Source organism: Phyllostomus discolor, chromosome 2 (assembly GCF_004126475.2).
Source record: "Phyllostomus discolor isolate MPI-MPIP mPhyDis1 chromosome 2, mPhyDis1.pri.v3, whole genome shotgun sequence".
Taxonomy (NCBI): Eukaryota; Metazoa; Chordata; class Mammalia; order Chiroptera; family Phyllostomidae; genus Phyllostomus; species Phyllostomus discolor.
This window is the reverse complement of record NC_040904.2, coordinates 178,708,665-178,730,116: the sequence shown is the minus strand read 5'-3', so window position 1 is coordinate 178,730,116 and position 21,452 is coordinate 178,708,665. Positions and strand designations below refer to the sequence as shown.

Here is a 21,452-nt window from a genome sequence, read left to right as displayed (position 1 = left end):
GACACAGCATTTCCCAAGCTGCATTATGTAGTAACTTGATTCAAGGCATTGGTCTGGGGTCCAGGTCTTGAAGGTGGAGGTGTAAATCTCAGTGGCGGGGTGTGGGTGGGGCACTTGGGTGCATGTGCCATCTCACGAGGCAGATGGCTACTTAGTTTTTTCAAGTAACGTGTTTGGGGGGATCTCTTCATAGAAATGAATATATATCTCAGTTTGATAGAGCCTAGTTCTGGGTGATGCCAGAAGTAGCTTAAAAGTGTTTTTTTTAATAATTTTGTCTTAAGTTCACTTTCAAAATAACTATAGATAATCATTGTAGAAGTCAGCTAAAGACATGATATTTAACGAGCTATTTATAGGCTGTACACTGTATAAAAAGGTAAATGTCATAGATAGCTGTGCACAATCCAAATGAAAATATTTGGATTGCCTTTTAAAGTTGATAATTATGGTAACAAGCAGAAGGAAAAACTAAACTCTGAAGCACCTAGTTACAGAATTTGCATTTCTTATAAGTAGGCATTAATGGAGAGTGTTCTCATGTTTCAGGGCTAGTTCTAGACTGAAGTGTTGGTGAAAGAGTACTGCTTTCACTTCAGTGTAAAAATTTGTATGTCTTGATCCAAAAACTCTTCACCTATTTCTGGACTGATAAAACTTTTGCAAGCTCCAGCAGTGCAACAGTACTTATTCTTGCACTCTGACCTCTTGAGAGTATGGTTATACACCCAGGGGTACTGGTGGGGAAGGGCCTGTGGCCACCAAGGGTTACACCTTGCAATTGGAAAGGATGGAGAAGCTGGTTTTTAGATAAGACATGGAAGTAAGGAATGGTTTCCCTGAAAGCCTTCCATGCTCCTTATCCAACTGGCTAATTCTTTTCCCATAAGTAGACTTTGAAAAGTAGTTGGATAATGACTTGTTTCATAAATTCATTCACCATGCATTTATTGAACCTCTAATACAGACTTCATCCTTTGGATAATATGAAGAAATATGAGATAATCCCTTTTTCCTAGAGGAACACAGCACCCAGATTTCCTCTCTGGTGGAGTCTGCCTTAGCATCTGTGCTGGGGAGGAAGACTTCATGTGTCTAAAGCAGAATTCTTGACTTTCATCCTATCCTCTGCCTGATTTTCTTTTGGAAATCTTTCCTATCACAATACATAGCACAGTCCCTCAAACCAGAATTCTACAAGTCATCTTCTTTCCAGAACACTCAAAGTCTTTCAACAAGCATGCCAACTGTACTTCAAAATAATTCTTAATTCGTGAATTTATCATCATGTCTCCATTGCATGCTCTCTAGCCCAGGCTACAGTCGTCTTTGAGCAAGTCAGCTGTGCCTTCAGCATAGCTCATGCATCGCCATTTCCATTCCTGTGTCACAAGAGCAAGCCGCCATCAGCCTTACAGGACCTGTGCCCCTCCCCCCACAGCAGAGTGCCATCTCCCCAAAGCACTGTGAGATCATCACATTACCACAGCTGAAATCTTCCAAAGGCGTCCCCAGGATTACCTCTCCAGAAAGGCCATCCCAGGCCAGCTTAGCTAAAACCACTCTGCTTTCCTCCGCCCACCTGCTGTGCTCTCCCACCAAAGCATTTTTCCCCTAGCACTCACCTTCCATTGAACTTGCTTTACTTACTGTTTTAAATGGTTGTTTTCTGTTTCCCCCCAATATGACATGCTGTAAAAGATAAAAATCTGTGTATTCCCCAGTACATACACCGGTGCCTGATACTCCGTAGGCGTCCAGTAAACCTTTGCTGACTCAGTGAGAGTGAGGGTCATAGCAAGGACTGGGCCTGGGGCCATTCCTCTTACTGAAATGCTTGTTCCTTTCAGTACAGTCAGAGGAAAAGCTTACTTACTCTGTCCACTGTTTTCTGAAGGACCCCCTGCACCGTGTCTGCCTCTCACATGTCAGTTTTATGTTGGGGACAGACGTGTTGGTGTGGCCTCCGCCGTCATCCTGTGCTGTCAGGCTTCTGTCTCCACCGTCACCACGAGCGTGACTCGCCGCTGGCAGATGAATGTGATTTTCAGCCATGAGAAAACAATAAAAGGTTCCTAGTTCTAGGGTATTCTAGGATTTTTCATAATGCTTGCAATGACATAAAATAACTTCTGTTCTTTCATTTTATGGAAATGGCTCTGAATGTCATTAAAACACACATGTTTGTGACTAGATGGGCTTCAGTACCTCACATCTTGTGTTAATCTTAGTTTTCAAATCCCGCTGCCAACCGCTCTTGCCTGGTTGGACCACCCGTGTTTGGGTTTCTCTGCATTCTTTTATGAATAGGTTCTTGTTTCAGTGGATTTTCTCCTTATCTACAAATATCTGTTTTCTACCTACAAGAAAAAACTTACCATACCGAGCACATGTTTGTACTTCCCCATCAACTTGAATTTCTTGTCAGATTTTTTTCCCTAATATGGGGAAACTCCTTAAGTGAGTAAAAGGAATATTCTCTGTGGCTCTAGATTATGACTTAAGAGAGGAAAAAGGTACATTTCAGATTAGAAGCAGAGGAAATATAGGTATTTATTAATACTAGTAACTTCCCTTAGAGAACTTAAAGTGAGTGTTACTTCCCTCTTGTTTCCGCCATTTCCTTTTTCAATCCCATTTACTCTGCCAAGCAAGACCTACTTTCCAAGGCCAGCTCTTCCAGCACTGGAAGAAGCATGGTGGGGTAAAGCAGGGCTTGGCCAACCATGACTGATGGCCCAAATCCAGCTTGCTGCGGGTGTTTTTATTTTTATTTTTTATTATTATTCTATTACCATCATCCCATATTTCCCCATTTTGCCCTCCTCTGCCTAGCCCACGTCCCACTCCCACAGTCCCACACCATTGTCCACGTCTAGGGATCATCCGTACATGCTCTTCGACTGCCTCGGGTGTCCTGCCTGTGGGCCATGTGAGCTCGGGTTGGCTATGCATGCAGCCCAACACAAAATCGTAATTTTACTTAAAACATGATGGGATTTCTGTGTGGTTACATGTCACAATGTATTTAATGTGTGGCTCAAGACAACTCTTCTTCCAGTGTGGCACAGAGATGCCAAAAGTTTGAACACGTCTGGGCCTCGTCCCTTCCCTTTCTTCCCACGTTTATCCCCTCCCCTCTGGCTGCTGTTAGTCCGTTCCATGTTCCCAGGTCTCTGGTTCTGTTTTTCTCATTAGCCAACTTCCACCATACACCAGAATGAACTCAAATGGATAAAAGACTTAAATATAAGTTGTGATACCATAAAAGTCCTAACAAAAAACAGAGGCAGTGAAATTTCAGATACCCCACGTGGCAATATTTTTGCCAATATATCTCTTAGGGCAAGGGAAATAAAGGAAAAAATAAACAAATGGGACTACATCAAATTAAAAAGCTTCTGCACAGCTAAAGAAACCATCGTCAAAACGAAAAGGGAACCGACCATATGGGAGAACAGATGTGCCAACAATACGTTGGACAAGGGTTTAAGCTGCAGGTGTTTTTAAAATAAAGTTTTATTGGAACACAGCTACATCTGTTTGTTTAAATATGATCTATAGCTGCTTGCATGCTGTAAGAGCAGGGTTGAGAAATTGTGACAGAGAAAATATGGCTCAAAAAGCCTAAAATATTTACTATCTGTCCCAGTACAAAAAAAGTTTGCCAAACTCTTGGTATATAAAGCATGACATTCTAATAAAGTTTATAAATTAATTGGATTGGTTAGTAAAACATGGAGTAATTGATGAGTCAATAAGTGCCAAATCGTATGATAATGAAGAAAACAGAGACCTCAGACTGGTGATTGGTTGGTAAATTTAATTTGCAGAAGAGCTGATTATTTCAGTATGTCAAAGTCCAGAAATTGTCCTTGTACTGCCTTTCCCCCTCATTCTGTGCTTGTCTTTGTCAAGTTCCAGATATGTTATAAAATTAAAAGATATTCAAAACTTTGTTAGCAAAGCTTTTCCAAGCTCTTTGCCCCCCTTAACTCCCTCACAGAGATGCACTGGAGAAGGTGGTTAGGAAGATGCAATATTGTTCAAACTGTGTCTCCTTGGCTATGTTTGAACACGTGAAAAGTCATGCAAACTAGAAAAGAAGGAAATTTTGTGTAAATAACAGCTAATATTATCGCATATTCGTCATGTGCCACCTTAGAATGGTGTTTCTCAGCAGGAAAGATACTGGTGCTTTAAAGAGTAAATGGTAGTGGGCATGTACACCACTTAGCAAGTGCCTGACACATGGCACATTGTAAGTGCTTAATAAATCTTCACTTTCATTATTTCAAAGAAATTGTGTAATTTCTTTCAGACACAGCTCTAATTATGCTAATATGCCTGAAAGTAAGAAAAACATAAATTAACTCTTGATTATGTCACTCTCTCAAGAGTTAAGAAAATGTTTGTATTTAGGACATGCATAACAGAGTGATTCACAATAATGTAAAATTAGCTGTTGTTTCATCATTGTAGATACATTAATTTTTTTAAATTTTGATGGTGCTGATTATCCATATCCCATTAATATCTTTTAAATATTAAGAGAAATTAACTGTAGCATAGGAGGCTGTATCTACTAACCTGCTGCCTTTTCTAAAAACTGTCATTTTACTTTAACATAAATTCTAAGAGTATCACTCACTGCATTTTCACACAGAAAGTGCACCTGTGCGGCCAGCGCCGAGGCCAGGCCCCCCTTGCCCCTCCCCAGGCCTCCTTCCAGCCACTGCTGCCCCCCCCCCCCCAGCGGCAGCCACTCTCCTGCCCTCGGAACAGACGTTGTAAGGACTCGTCGAGGAGATGGTAGCATGTTCTTTTAATAAGTCCACAGGCTCCTTTAGGCCTCGGAGAACAATCTGGCATTTTAAGAAGAGAATAGTCTTCTAACACAAGTATTTCATGCTAATCATGTCAAAGTGCTTTTTACATCATCAGTAATGTTCTTTGACATGTTTAATATGAAAGCCTTCAAGGACAGACCATTATTTTCCTCTTAAAATAGAGTGAAGCAGGCTTCAACTAATGAAAAAGTTCATGATTAAAACAACAACCACCACCGATCTGCTGTGGTTTCACGAGGATGCCCGTTAGTCGGTCATGCAAAGTTAGCCAGACACGGAGATGTGGAAAGTGAGTTTGAATGCGTCTTTGTTCTGCCATTACCCGTGCGTTTAGGTAATTTTATTTGGAGGGTTTTCGCTAATATCTGTGAGAGATTTCATATCTAGCCTTACTCCGTGCTAATTTACCCTGGCAGTTTCTTACATACTCTGAATGATGTATGAAGATCCAAAAAAAAAAAAATCCTTTGAAAGATGTTTCCTATTTATTAAGAGTTATTTCCCCATCCTATTTTTTCTTTGTTTTCCTTCATGGCATGTGTTTTTAAATTACTTAAAACAAGCAAACAAAAAAGGAGGTCATGACAATTTTTGTCCCACATGTTTCGTTTGGCCCGTGGTACACGGCCTCAACTGCCGGCCAAAGTGCCCGGAGCTCAAGCTGAAAACCAGAATGTGGTGGGGAGGCTTGAGATTGAATTCGAGAGGAGTGCTTGTATTTTCCCAAGGGCCTCGTTAACGAGGGCCCGCGCCCTCAGTGTTACTACCCAAACCCTTCACTGACTTTTCTGCTTTATGAAATAGAGTATCATCTTATATGTGTGCAACTTGAAACAACCTTCTCTTCCCTTTCAGCTGCCCTTTAAGAAAGTTTAACAGTAAGTCCTTCTCAAATGGGAAGTTTTGTTCTTGTTCAGTATCCCACAACACATGGTCACACAATAGAGTTTCATTTTTTGATATTTTTAAAGTTAGAAACAACCGTGATGTCCAACAAGAGGGGCCCGGTTAAGTGAAGTATGTTACGGCGGAGCACTGCGCACCCGTTAGGAAGCACGGCCTTCATCTGCATCTGTTGACATGGTAGCAAAATCTCCTGAATTGTATGATCCTGTGTATTTAAATACATTTTTCTGTGTATCTCTTTGTGTAGGTTGTATTATAAAATGTATTTAAATAGCAAAAGATAAAGGTGATTGTTTCTGGCGGGGGGATGGGAGAAATTTCGCTTCCTGCTTTACATTTCTTTTTTTAAAATATGTGGCATACTGATGTCTTAGCTCTAAAGAGAAAATCAATTTAAATAGACTGCTATTTTGTTTTGTGTCTCTTTTCATATGCCTAGTATTTCAACCCTTATTCTTTAAATTCTCCAGAGCTCTGACTACAACAGCATACAGATTTGTCTTGAGTGGGCTAGACAGGAGTGGACTGGGGTGATGGTTTCCCACTTGAGCGTGCTGTGCTTGGGGGGAAATGCTGGCCAATGGCGTCATTGCAAAGACTGACAATGGTACCAGGGTCAGGGAGAGATCTTTAGCTCAGTTTCCTACTCATTCTTCTGGGTTTGTTTGCGGCTTTAATAGGATTAGGAAACATTTACATTGAGGATTTAGGAACGTCTTTATACTGTTCAACTCTCAGAGCCACATAAACCCACAGTATTAGGAATGGGATACATGTAAAGTCAGTAGGGTAAAATGAGTGCATGTTCCTGGTTCTCTCCTTGTTTTCTGCCTGCAGAGGAAGGCACCCTGAGACCGGGACAGAAATGTTATGTGTAGCCAAGGGCATATTTTTCAAGGAGATACAGTAGGATGTATTTTTAGGGAAGTTCTACCTTGTTAAGAAGTAAATCAAGTTCAATTACAAGTGGTTTGCTGAAAATAAGACTAATAGAGAAAATAATTTATCCCCTAAATATATTATCTTCATCATTATTTGCTAACTCTTCCATGTGGATTGTTTCTTAACCTCACTTTTTCCTAACTTTTGAGCCATAAAGATAGAAGTTATTCTTCCTGCCTACAATTCAGAGACCCATATTATCTCTTGTCATCTAGGTGAATTTTAGTTGTAAGGTGTGACTTACACCCACAGTTATCCGAACCAGAGATAGGATTAACACCTCAGGAAACTAAGAATGCTAAGAAATAGTATCTAATTAAGACTTATGGCAGGTTGTGTTTTCCAGAATGTCCACAGTTGTGTTCCCAGTCCAACATTCTCTTGCCATCCCCCATCAGTAAGCAGAGTCTGTTTCCCCTCCCCCTGAATTTGGGGCTAAGCTTTGTGACTGCCTCAACAGATAGAATGTGATGGATATGACACGGTGTGACTTTGAAGCTAGATCATGAAAGGTAATAAGGCTTTCTCCTACCTCTTTTTCTTTCCTGAAACACTCACTTGTGGAATCTGCCCACCATCTGCAAACCTATGTGGTGGGCCCACCTGGGGAGCCCGCATGCAGAGGACCTGAGGCCTTCAGCCCCGAGCCAGCATCAGCCACCATGCGTGAGAGTGAATGAGCTCTCAGTCGATTCTAGCTCCTAGCCTCCAGGTCCTCCAACTATGATACCAAACATCATGGAGCAAAAACAAGCTGTCATGGCTGTGCAGTATTCGGGTTCCTAACCCACAGTTTTCTCGAGCAATAAATGGTTGCTTTCTTCCACTGAGCTTTAGGGTGATTTGATTTGCAGCCATACTAACTGGTGCAGGGCCACCACTCCTCCACTCAGAGACAGAAAAGGAGATATGTGCAGACAAGGACAAATTCTTTTTGATAGATAATTTCATGTCTCCACAGTGTGGCTTGGATTCAAAGGTTAATTTTAAATAAGCACATGTAGCTAACATTTTATTTGAAATGCACAAAGAAGAATGACCAGAGGGCTAGTTATTAAAACCTGCCTGAATAAGCAGAGCATATACATCTGGAAGCCACTGAAAGGAATCTTTTAGGTCCATCGAAGCACTGGTTTGGGGCTAGGAGTTTTGTCTACACTTGATTTCAGTGAGAAAGCTTTGAGTGTGTCACCTTAAATATGATGTTAGGTCTAGTTTTTTGCAGATAATATTTATCAATGTGATAGTGTTCCCCTGTGTTCCTAGTTTGCTGAGAGTTTTTATCATGAATGGGTATTGGATTTTGTCTCCTGCTTTTTCTGCATCAATTGACGTGGTCAATGTTGATTTCAACAGCCTGTTGATGTGATGATAATATCAGTTGATTGTTGAAGCTGAACCAACCTTGCATGCCTTGGAAAAAATCCTGCCTTGGTCATTGTGTATAATTCTTTTTAAACTTTTTTTTGGATTTTATTTGCTAATATTTTGTTGAGAATTTTTATATGTTCATGAGAGAGAATAGTCTGTCATCTTTTCTTAACAATGTCTTTGTTTGCTTTGCTGTACAGGTAATGCTGCCTTACAGAATGAGTTAGGAAGTATTCTTTCTGCTTCTGTTCTCTCAATCCATATAACATTTAAAACTTTTAAACTTTTTACAAAATATTTTATTTACTTAGTTTTAGAGAGGAGAAGGGAGAGAGAAAGAGAGGAAGAGAAATGTTGACATGAGAGAGAAATATCAATTGGTTGCTTCTCACACACCCTCAAGTGGGGACATGTCCTGCAGCCCAGGCATGTGCCCTGACCGGTAACCAACTCACAACCTTTTGGTTTGTGGAACAACGCCCAGCCAACTGAGCCACATCAGTCATGGCAAAACTACTAGATCCTAGTAGAAAAGGGGTAGGACCTCCAAATGTTCAGAGAATATAATTTGAGTTTAGTTTGGCATACTTAGATTTCATAGATTTTTAATGCATACAATTATATTTGGCATCATTATCTTGGTATTCCTGGAGACTTTAAACTCCATAGTGTTTTTTATTTGGAGAAATCTAGATATATATCAATAAAACTATCTTAATTTTTCACTCAAGTGTAGTAATACCCATAGAGTAAATGACGTGGTAAGTCATTTGAGTGGGCCACACCTGTGGCATTTCTATAAGGTAATAGTTTGCCTCTGCTGAACTGGGCATACTGTCAGAGGAAAGTGAGATGGGTATTATTTAAGGTTTGCAAAACTCTGCAAATGTACTTTAATGGCTTTGTACACTTCTGTTCCAGCAGGAAAACCTGAAGAGAGTTCAGAACAGATAACTTATTTTTTATTTTAATTGTTGTTTAAGTACAGTTTTCTGTCTTTTACTCCTATCCCAGCCTACCCCACCACACACATATTTTTATTATGATTATTTTATTGGTAATCACTGGCAAAAATGGCCAGATACTGTGTTACTTTCCATAAGCAACCCAGGGCGGCGGGGGGAGCTCAGTCCAGTCTGGCCCCCGGGCTGCAGGGCCAGGGCCTGGGAGGGCCTCCTCTGCGAGCCCCACACCAGGTGCAGGGGCTGCTCCCCACACGGGGGCCGAAGGCACAGTAAGATATTTTAACTAATCCCCCCAAAAAATGGTTTGCATTTGATTTAACATACATCATTTAGATCCCTTCATTCCCTTGCATGTCATTTGTTTGCATTAAAACATAAGATGAGGAGGAGTTTCAGCGCTTTGGCCGTGTTGCCTGGATCAGTGGGCCCTCAGGTGCTGTGCGGCAGGGAGAGTGGGCGACTTGGGCCTGCACTGCTACTATACCTGGTAGTTGCGGGGCATCTCAGCTGCCCCGCACTCTATGAATAACTTTTTCTTTAAAGATTACATCCCAACCTTCATTTTTCCTGCTTCCTAATTCCAGTGCCTTTTAGAATGTTGCTTGGTAAACACTGGTTACATAAAACATTTTAAGTTACTTTGCCAGATTTTCAGCTGAACCTTTCTTACCTATAAACAAAGGTGAAAATGGAATTTTTTATCAATTGATAACATTTATCAATTCCCTAGGAATTGTAGTTTTCAATCATTTGGCTGTTTTAGATCCCTAAAGAGCAAATACAGTAGGTCAATATTCCTTAGCTGAGAAGAAAAGTGAGCAACCAAAATAGAAACAAAAGATCTTTATTTGCTTCCTAGTAACAGAAACTAGAAATAGTGATGGTTTGATTAAGTTCAAGATAAGCAGCTGAGAGCTAAACAAAGTCATGAGGAATTCAGGATCCTTCTGTCTTTGCACTTTTTCTGTTTTTGGCACTACCTCATTTAGCTTGCTTATGTCTTTAAGGCTCCAGAATGACAGTGGGAACTCCACTAAACACCTTTGTGATAGAGGGAAAAGGTAGAATGAAAGATGCAAGAAAGGAAAAAGAATTCAGGGGAGATGCCTGTCCCACTTTTAAGGAGCCCTCTTGGAGATCCACCATTCTCATCTCCTGAGCCGCCCGAGCTAGCAGGGAGTCAGGGATGGTGACCTGAGAATGTTCAGGCTGTTCCTAGAACTAAGCTGAAATGTTATTTGTAATAAAGAAATGAAGAATGGATATTAGGGAGAGAACTTGAGGGTGTTGCCATACTCCCTGGCTTCCTGTGTCTTCTGTTTGGTAGGTATTTAATGTTAATTATTTTTTAGCATCTTCTATTTGAGCAGGTGTTATTTCCACTTTTAATAGCCATGTTGAGCATTCTTAATTGAAAGCACCTCTCCTTTACTTGTTTACAAAAAAGGGGAAGGTTAGGATTTTCTTGCATTCCTCAATCCAGCTGGGAGGCAGCAATGGATTTTAAGAGGATTGACAGGGTGTTTTCCCACTTGGTTCCTTCAGTGGGATAAGTCTGTTTAAAAATGTGCCAGACAGATGGTATTGTTTTTTTAATAAGGCTTCAATGATCAAGTACACACCGTAAAATCCTGAATGACTAGGAAGAGCAGTCCTGTTTATTTAAAATGAGAGGAAAAAGGGTAGTCACACTAGCTTTCATTTGATTAAATGGTGTTTTGTTCCACCAGTTTAATTTTGGATACTAAGGGTTTCCTAATGAGAATCAGGTATGCATCACAGCTGTGGCCAGCTCACCCTTGTGACCTGAGCCCGATTTATCAGCAGTGGAGATGTGAAGATAAGCAAACATAGTCTAAGCTTCGAAGGTACTGCAAGGTGAGATCCACACCTCACATCACCTTTATGAATGTTTCCCCCTTTTTTGTAGGGACCTACAAGGAACTAGTCTGTTGTTTTTATATATAGCCACTGACCTTCACAGATTCTTTCAGGGATGATGTATTTAACATGCCAGTTTTTCTTAAGTGTTTCTGTTGCATTTCAGGGAACCCTTTGTGTGTTAATGGAACAGCAACTTTCCTGAACCTACTGTTTAGGAAGAGAAGATAATTGCATGTTTCAATGACTGTATCTACAGGGCTTTGGGCATCTTGACAGGTTTTTGTACTAGTGTGCAATGCAAGAAACCCCTGTGTATTTATAGCAAAACAGATACTGTGCCAAGGCCCCCAGCCATAACTGAAGTTCTTATCTGAGGAGGTAGTGCAGTAGTGCAGTTTAGTGAACAGGTTTGGAGTCATGCACACCTGGATTTGAATCCTAGCCCTTCCTCTTGGGCAAGTTATAATGCCTCTAAGGCTCAGTGGCCTCATTCATAGAGCTTTGAGAGAATAAAAATGAGATAATATGTAGGTGCTTCCCAACGATGTCCTGCACTTGTATAATTCCCTGCCCTTGAGCTTGGGCCGGACTGAGTGGCATTGGGTTGTTATGAGATTGTGGCTTCCACGTTGAGTGCTCTCTCACTCTCCTGGTGTGCTCATGCTCACTCCCATTCTCTCTTGGATTGCTTGCTTTGGGTGAAGTCAACTGCTGTATATTAGGCAGCCTTGTGAAGATGCTCACACGAGCTCTGTTGGAAGTGAGTGTTTTGAGGTCTGTCGACAGCCACTGAGTGAGCTTGGAAGCAGATTCTTCCCCAGGTGAACTTTGAGTTGTCTAGGCCCAGCCAACAACTTAATTGTAGCCCTTCAGAAAAGACGATAAGCCAGGGCACTCAATCAAGCAGCATCCAGGTTCCTGACCCACAAACATTAAGCTGATAAATACTTGTTTTTTTGTTTTAAACCATTGTGTGAAGGGTGGTTTGTTACACAGTAACTATAAGTAATACAGCACATAAGAAGGTTCACCCATGCTTAGGGAACAGCAAACATCACCAATCAAGAATTAGTAACACCTTCTCAAACAAGAAAAAATCAAACTCAATCCAGCATTATAGGATTATTCATCATGCACCGTAAATCGGTTTTGATAAATGTGTGTGGAAAGCTCAAGAATAAGCCTTGTGGATTGTCCCTTGCCTGCTTTTGTAAATTGAAACTTACAAGGAAAATATATCAGCCATTGGAGAATTTTAAGGTAACACTTACATTGCTGAGAGTCAGCACGGAAGGGGAAGCAGTCACGGGCAGATATCATTCCTTGGATTGGCACAATTGAGAAGAACTGATACAATCTTTAAAAGTCAAGTCAATAGAAATGCAACAGTTTGTGTGTGTGTTACTTGAACAGTTTGTTACTTAATAATATTTTGGGATCTTTATGTTAATTTAATTTTCAAAAGGCCATCCTATGCAATATTTGCACCAAACAAGATCTCAAAAAAATTTGTAGAGAAAAGTTGTTCATGGTTTGGGAGAATGTAACAAATTGTATTAAAAACGTTCTGTGTAATGTTGAATTAAAACCAGGTAGCCCCTCTTGCCATAGTCAGTCCTTCTCATATTTGAGAGAAACCCTACTTGCGATTCAACTCTAGAAAGTAGGAGGTAGAGGGCACTGATGGGGAAATGGAACCCTTGGGTCAGAGCCCTGAGGGAGGATTTCTGGGCATCGCCTATAACCATTTCATGTACCTTAACTTTTTCCTAAAACTTCCCTCAATCTCAAGCTTTCTTTTTAAAGTGTTTTGGAAATCTTTAGATTTTCTTTGGAAGTTGTCTAAATGAGGAGTAAAGCAGTTATTACCGGGATTCTTTTCTTTTCAGTTTCATTAAACGTCACCTATGGAATCTTATATTAGAAAGAGTAGTGCCCACTATCAGGCAAGTGAAAGTGCAGCCCTCACTGACCACTACGGTGGACCTCTCCCTGGCTAATTGCTCCTGCCTAGCTTGTATTGATGGCCGATACTGTGTTCCAAGGAGGGGGCCTGCACATGGAGTCTGGAATACATACTGGTTTATTCTGCCCAGATGGTTTAGTTAAGAGCAAAACCGAATATTCCCATTTCCCATTGGATTCTATGGTAGTTTGGAATAAAAAGGCAGAACTGCCCAAATATGTAGAATTTATTTTAGATGATTCAAAAGCGGAGAATTTACTTACCCTAAAACATCTTAAAACAAAACAAGACCAAAGAGAAAAAAAACCCAAAACCCATTTTTAAGTTGTGGCCAGTAGGGTTTAAGACTCATTTTCATTTACTCCAGAAGAGCATCTGTAATTCATCTTGTGCATGCTAGAAAGTTACACAGCCTTTTTGTGTGTTGACATTTTTAAAATATATAGTCAGGCTTGAAATATACTCTTAAGTTGAAAAGTATTCTCAAAGAGAACAGGATATGTCAACTCTGATGGCAAGTCTTCATGGGACGTGAATCCTGGCCTGGAAATATTCTGATAAAGGGGTTAGGTCTGTGTTTTCTGAGTTCAAGGTTGAGGCAACTGGCACTGCCTTAGTTCTAACCACTGCCCCACCTATATGGAATCTTTTAGTCAGAGTCATTCTAAGCGTGTGTTGTGTATAACACTACTACCCTGAAGTTGGCTCACAGTTTCTTCCAACATGATTTACTATTATGGCATAGTCATATCCCCAGCGAGGGGACTCCTGTCTAAGCTTCAGTTTTACATACAATATATCCGTCTAGAAATCACATGTCCTTATTTGAAAATATAAAGACTTTTAAAAGAGAAACTCTTTATGGTTAGTGTACCAGTAATAAAATAGATAGTATAGAACCTCCATTAAGGCAACCATAATGTCACAGATAAGTCTGAATTTTCTGGGTCTGATATGATGAGACGCAGAGTTTGAGGAGAGAGGAGGAAAGTAAAGATAGTGGTGTCTAGAGGGGAAATGTTGAAGTGTTACAATAAAAATAATCACCCCTGGAGAATGACTTGCTCTTCTTCATGTCTTCAGCCCTTAATGTGGTGATTTCATACAGTGACAATTATATTACAATTATGTTTGTATATTAAGTTTTAAAACTGACCCAAAACTCACTTCCTTCATGTTACATCAGGAGTAAAGGCAGCAAAATCATCTCACCCAGAATAACGTTCAGCGCCTTTCAGGTCATAGTGCCGGTCCTCCCGGGGTGTCTGATCTTTCCGTTGTCGAAACCTGAGTGAGGCTGTAAAATCTCCTTGATGCCTGGTAGGGATTCTTAAGCAAAGATAATCTCAGATTAATATGTTTAAAGAAGTGTGTGTGTGTATATATATATATATATATATGGTATATATATATAATATATTATATATATATATTTAATGTAGAAGGACGTATTGGGTTGGTGAAATCAGTCTCTTCACTACTCAGAGCATCAGCTGACCACAGCTGTAAAATTGAGATGTCAGACTCAGCAGTCTCAAAATCCCTGACATTAAAATTTCATGGTCACACACTATTAAAGGGAAACCTAGTCAGTGTAATCTTCCTCCTATATGATCAGTTTCTTCTGAGTCTCAAGAGGAACCGGTCTGTCCGAAGCGTGCTCCATCCGTGCATGCACACGGGGTTCCGAGGCCGGACGCCAGACAGACGCTGCAGGCACCAGAGAGCCACTGCGGTGACTCCCAGTGCTTCCCCGCACGGGCGCCCCGAGGGGTTCTGCGGGGAAGAGGCCTTTTGATCCCGCGTTTCCCAAACTTAACTGAAAAGCCTTGTATTTATTTATTTTAAACAAAACACCTTCTACATAGAAATGGTGTTTTGTACATTGTTGGAAATGCTACTCTGGTATGCAGGGACCTTGACGGTATGCAGAAATCATTGTCAGTCCTCCCCCGGGGCTGCCGTCCCGGCACTACAAGCTGGGTGGCTTAAAACAACAGGAATTCATTATCTCACTGTTCTAGAGGCTAGAAGTCCAAAATCAAGGTGTTGGCAGGGCAGTGCTCTCCCCGAAGGCTCTAGGGCACATCTGTTCCATGCCTCTCCCCAGTTTCTGGTGTTGCTGGCAGTTCCCTGCATTCCTTGGTTTACAGACACATCGCTCCAATCTCTGCCTCCTCCTTCACGTGGTGTTCTTCCCTGCATCTGTGTTTCCATGGCTCTTTTTATGAGGACACCAGTGACTGGATCTCGAGGCCACCCCGATCCGTATGGACTCCTCTTAAATTACCTCTTAATTATATCTACAAAGACCCTGTATTCAGATAAGGTCACGTTCATAAATCCAGAGGTTAGAACTTGAACAGATCCTTATGGGGGACACAGTTCAACCATCACAGTGAATATCTATCAAACCTCATGTCCCACACTCCTTTGCCAGATCCTGTGTTAGAGTTCCCAGGGCTTAGTCTTTGGACCTTTTCTCTTTTATCTACATCTGTTGCCTAGGTAATCTCATCTGTGCCTTCTCCACGCAGATGATTTATCGCTAGCACTAATTTCTCCCCTGAATTGCAGGCTCTTATAATCCAATATCTCTGACATATTTAATAGGGTTAGACAAACTAACTGTGTTCAAAATAAAACTCTAATTTTCAACTCCCTGTAGGTCCAGTTCATCATATCTCAGTAAATGGCACCATCATTCTAAGAATCACCTTTCTATCTCTTCATTCACACTTTTAATCCATCAACTACTCAGGTTGGTCCTGTCTCAAAATATGTCCCAAATCTGACCTGCTGCCAGTGATTTGGTTAACCGTGTGTCTTTCCCATACCAAAAGTCTTCTGACTGGGTTGTCTTCTTCCGTTCTTGTGTCTCTACAACCTGTTGTTCCCTGTAACAGGGGTGATAGCCCTCAAACACACAGTCACACTCCTGCTGAAACCCTCTTCCCGTGACCTCTGGCGCCCCACATGCTCCAGCCATCACCCATTTCTCTGATCCTCTCTCCCATCAGTCCCCCTCCCCCTTGCTCATTTTGCTCCATTCTTGTTGTATTTATTGCCAATAGTCAGATCAAGTCTGAGCCACATTTGGGAGTTTTCTCTTGCAGTTTCATCTGCCTTGAACTCTTCTTTCCTGGTGTTTTTGCTTGGTTCCTCTCCTCCCTCACTTCTCTCAAGTCTCTTGGCACCGCCTTCTTCGGTGAGTTTCTCTAATCGTCTCCACAACGGCTGCCCCTCATTCTCTGTCACATCCTTTACCCTACTTTATTTTTTATAGTACTGATCTCCATTAATTTGTTTGTCTCTTCAAACTAAAATTACATAAAAGCAAAGAATTATCTTATTCACCACTATACTTCTAGTGCCTAAAACAATGCTTAGCACATCGGAGGTACTAAATAAATACTGTATAAATATGGGCAAAGGAAAGACTGTGTGAATATTCTTAGCAGACTTTCTCCTCTAGGCTCAAGCCTCCTTCTTCTGTGTCTCTAAATATGTCTCCTTCCTCAGTGTTTCTGCCTTTGGTCTTGTTAACCTGCTTTCCTAGAATTTCTCTTGTGTATCGCTCCTCTCTGTCTAAGGAAATGCTCTTGATGCCCTGAGAGCCTGTGCAGGTTCCCCCTCTGTGTGCCCTCTGCTGTGCCCTCCCACCGTGATGTCCCCGCTCTCTGGTCTCCCATTGGACTCAGTCTTCGCCGACATGTCAGCACCCAATTACTGCATTTGTATCTCTCCAGAAAGATATAAACCTCTTAAGGACAAGGACATTATTGTGTACTTTTTTGCCCATGCCTCAGCAATAATGCACAAATAATGAGCAGTCGTGACTCTGTTACTATCAACTGGTTGACTAATTGATTGTCTCAATCTTAAATATGGAAATGAAATAAAAGCTTGCGTGTGTTTGTGGCAGGGTGTATAACAGAGTCAGAAAGAGAGGCATTCGTATCCAAATAACAATGTTAAAAGAGCAACAACTGTAATAAATGAGACTGAAGAATTATTTTGTTTCTTATCAAAACATAATCAATCCGTATTACCCAATATGATGATGTTAACTGGAAAATTTGCCTAAGTAATTAAAGTTCCAGATCATCATACTTGACCTTTCTGCAGTGCCCATGAGGGAGCTTGTTAGTGAACATGAACACTGAACCCACCAAATGTGTTACTACTAAACTGACACCATTTGTGTTTGAGTGCCTGCCTGTCTGTCGGTGGATTTGCTGAATATCCATTCTAGCTTTTTTGAAAAATTAGATCACTTTTTAATCATCAGCTTAAAATTACAGGAGGGAAGGTTGTAAAAGTAACAGTGATAAAGATATAGCTAATATTTTCACTTCTCTTGGTATGTCTTGTTGGGAGAAGCCCAAAAGATATTGAAATCACAATTAGTTCTAAGTATTTGTGTGCGTGTGTGTGTGTGTGTGTATCATATCAGATATAGATATATCTATATATAAGATATCATATATAATGTTATATATAACATATAAGATACAGATATATACACATATAAGGTGTATCTATTCAAAAGCAATGTTTCAGATTTCTTGGGATGTAAATGGCATTCTTAACAGTCCCATTAAAAAAAGTCACATGTGTTTGCCATTGATTTTGAATTTTTCTGTGTACGCCAGTATAAATTTGCCATCCCTCATGTCCATCATAGTCTGTTGTGGTGATGAGGGACTAAAACCAAAGGTCTAGAGATGTTTTGTTTTTCTTTTTGTCTTTCTTTCTTTCTTTTTTTTTTTGCTATGGCATGAAATACTAACAGAAAGATAAATCTAACATAGGGAGTTGTTATTGGGAAGTCATGTGTTCTTTTTTCCTCTTAAGCTTATAAATATTAACTTTTAGCAAGTAGTATGCCTCTAAATTGTTTTTAACAGGATACCAGCAAACAGAAAAGATGGTAAAGAGGGGAAAAAAGGTTTATAAAGCCCCAGTGTCTATTTCAGAGACTTAAGAATTCCTAGTTGTTTTTATTCTTCAGGTATCTGAAAGAGCTGAACAGCAGCTGAGACAACAGAAAGTGGGAGGGAAAACAAAGCAGTCAGAGCTGCACTATTAAGAAGAGATTGTAAACCCGTATCCAAAAATGTTTGCCTGCTCTAGATGTAATACTGTCTACATGAAGTCACAGAATACAAATCTTTGATTCACTTTGAAATGAAAGCCACAAATGCAGAACTAAGCCCCACTTTTCGAGGGGCAAAAAGAGTTCAATATTTTGCCAAAATTCTTCTTGCTTCAATAAAGGATAATAAGGTCATGCTTAATAAAACAGAAACTGTTGAAATTCAGTAATTTGCCAAGAACATCAGTTTAATGTTCTTGTTTCCAAGAGAGGAATTCACCGTTTAAGTGAGAGAAAGGTCTCCAGGGTCCCGCACACAGACATGACCTTACGTACCACGCCCAGGAAGGACCCACCAAACGGAAGCTTGGCACTGTGATGGCCCATTTTATCTTCATCCCACAGAGTATCAGTGCCCCCTCATTGCTTCTTAGTGTCGAGCCCCGACTTACTGAGTGGATCCTTGCCACCAGGCATCTCTGGGAGGCATGGTGAAAGGAGCGAGTGAGCCTTGCAGCTGCCTGAACCCCACACCCGTGTGTCCCTCACCCTGCAGTCGCTCATTCCAGAGCAGCTGCTAACACAAGCAAGGGAAAGGTGCTTGGTATGTTCGGATAAACATCTGCGAAACTCTTTGTCCTCATACATATCTTCACTCTTTTTAAAATTGTGGAATATTCATTCTGAATGCATAAATCCAGATGATTATTATTGTGACTTTGTGCTGTATACCCTCAAAAGAACAGTTTCTTTTTTTTATAGCATCCATACATTTTAAGATAATAAGTCACAATTGTTTTTCATGAAACTCCTGATCATTCTGTGGGTCTTCTGAAAGACTTTGAATTACTAGCTAACATTTATAAGTCATGAAACACAGTAATAGTAAGACAGATACCCATGAAGCAGCCCCCATAACAGACTTCTGCCCCTCGTCCTGCCCAACGCTGCCCTCTGAGTAAACCCCCAGCACAGCTGTTCTCAGTCGCATAATTTCCTTGCCTTGGAAATGAAAGCCTATTTTCTTAAGGTTTTATTTATTTATTTTCAGAGAGGGAAGGGAGGGAGAAAGAGAGAGAGAGAAACATCAATGTGCGGTTGCTGGGGGCCGTGGCCTGCAACGCAGGCATGTGCCCTGACTGGGAATCGAACCTGTGATGCTTTGGTTCACAGCCTGCGCTCAATCCACTGAGCTATGCCAGCCAGGGCAATAGTCTATTGATGTAACTCAAAAGAATATACTTTTGAACTTGGCCTGGTTTTTTTTTTTTTTTTTTTTGCTTTATGAAAAATGGGTATCAGAGAGTCTGTAGACTGATCACTTTCTTTTTAAACCCAGTTTTGATGCAAGTGTTCACTAATTTATATTCATCTGAAATATTTGACGGAATGGTTGTTAAGATGTGATATGTGAAGATTTGTTATGAAATGTTAGTAATTAAGACAGCCTCATATTTCTGAAGGGTCAGGGAACAGAGAAAGGGTAGGGAGCCCAAAGACAGATTCAGGCGTATATGGACCCCTGGTTTGTTACAGAGGTAACATTGCAGGTAACATATGCTTACTTTCAAGCACTGTCTACAAGATATACTAGCAAATGTACAGGGGTCTGTGTTGAAGGATGTTTATTACAGCACTAACTACTATAGCAAAAGATCAGGAACACTCCGAAAGTCTATGAATAGAATAATTTATAAATAAATAACAAAATATCTATTGTATATTAAATTATAAATGTATAATGGGAAACTGTACAACCATTTAAGAGGAGGAAACAGGGCAAAATGATCTTCTTATACCTTGTACGTGGTCCTGACAAATTGGTACCCTCACTCTGGGAAACAATTTTACAATATCTACCACAATTTAAAATATGCAGTCTTATGACCTAGAAATTCCACGTATTAGAATCCGTCCAAGAGAAGCCATTGAACATATTCTGAAGGGAGCATACTCATCTCGTAAATTTCTTCAGTGATTTAAGGCAAGGCAGAATTGCAGTAAGCACATGTCTGTTGGTGGAAGTGTGGCTAAATAAATCATGGAATACACTCAAGCAGTTTCTTAAAAATGAGGTGGGGAAAACTTCCAGTAATGACAGTAGAACTAACTGATTGTGTGATCCTTCCCGTGGTTACGATCATAAGATCTGGATGAAGTCCTTTGAAAAACCAGTCTTTAAATGCTTGAAAGCATCCCAAAGTAGACAGAAACTACTGGAAATGGACTGGAAGTAGGTGTTGTTGGTAGAGTCTTCTCTATTATTTGAACTTGGACCAAATGCAAAATAATCTCAAAAACTGCAATATTTAGATTTTAATTCATTTTACATGGATATTAAAATAACACTTTTAAAAATTCCACTTTAATCCCTGCATATCTTTTAGATTAGGTTAAGCATGTTTCATTTTAAAAGTGCATCTATCATTTCATAGTAGATTGCCTTGATCTATTAGGCTTACATACTTATTGATTCATTCAATCTCAGCAAATATTTTATGAGTGCCTCACATGCGCCAGACCCTCTTCCAGATGCTGGAGGCACGAGTCCGCCAGACAGACATGGTCTCTGCTTCCCCGGGGTTTCCAGTGCAAAGAACTGCCTTGTTTAGTAGAGATTTGTAAACCAAAGGTATACGGTATTCACCAAAAGGTGTCATTTGAGAGAAGAGGGAAAAAATGAGGAAAAAGGATAAACAGAAATCCTATTTAAAATTCCCAGGTGTTAGAATTTAAGGGAATCTTAGTAGTATTCAATCTTTTTACATGAGTATTTGCTAAGTATAATGCATTCTTTTCTTATTAATTTTTAGGATACTTCAAAATTTTAATCTTCTTTCAGTCCTTTTGAATATCAATGGATTATGGAAGTGTAATTCTATACAGAATTCTTGTTTGTATTTGTCTTTTTGTAATTTTATGTTGGTGGGAATTTGTGCAAAGGACATGTCAACTTGTAGGTAAATATCACAGGTACATATTTTGAGATAGGATTTATGTGGCTTTCTTTTGAGTTCCTTCATTGTAACTACAGACAATGATGTGTTGTCACTGGTCATTTTTACACCATGGGCACATTTTTTAGGGCAGAACAGCTAGAAACTTTTTGTAATGTATTCAATAATCCTTACCATGCTGTAGTTCTTTATGACACATTATTAAATCTCTAGCTTACTTTATTAATTTGTTATTGAAGCATTAAAAAATCCTAATAAAAATCTCTAACTCAGCAGGAAGACCAAGTCAAATAGTTTCTATAATCTCAAATATTTCTTAAAGTACATCTTTTCCAAAACTTTCTCTAATTTCAGAAAATTGTTTAGCTCCTCCCTCACCCTCTGTCTCACTCACCCCCTGTCTGTGCCATAGTCGGGCCGTTTTTCTGTGTGTGCCATGTGTTTCTTTCAGGTTTTGCATCTGTTTCATTTATGTGATCTTTGTGAATGTTTGATCTGTAAATTCACCAAGAA

At 40.2% G+C, this 21,452-nt stretch overlaps 1 protein-coding gene across 3 annotated transcripts in view; it reads left to right on the top strand.

The window, feature by feature from the left end:
* CCDC91 (coiled-coil domain containing 91) overlaps positions 1 to 21,452 on the top strand; it is a 270,362-nt gene that overhangs the window by 247,532 nt on the left and 1,378 nt on the right. The window lies entirely within an intron of this gene.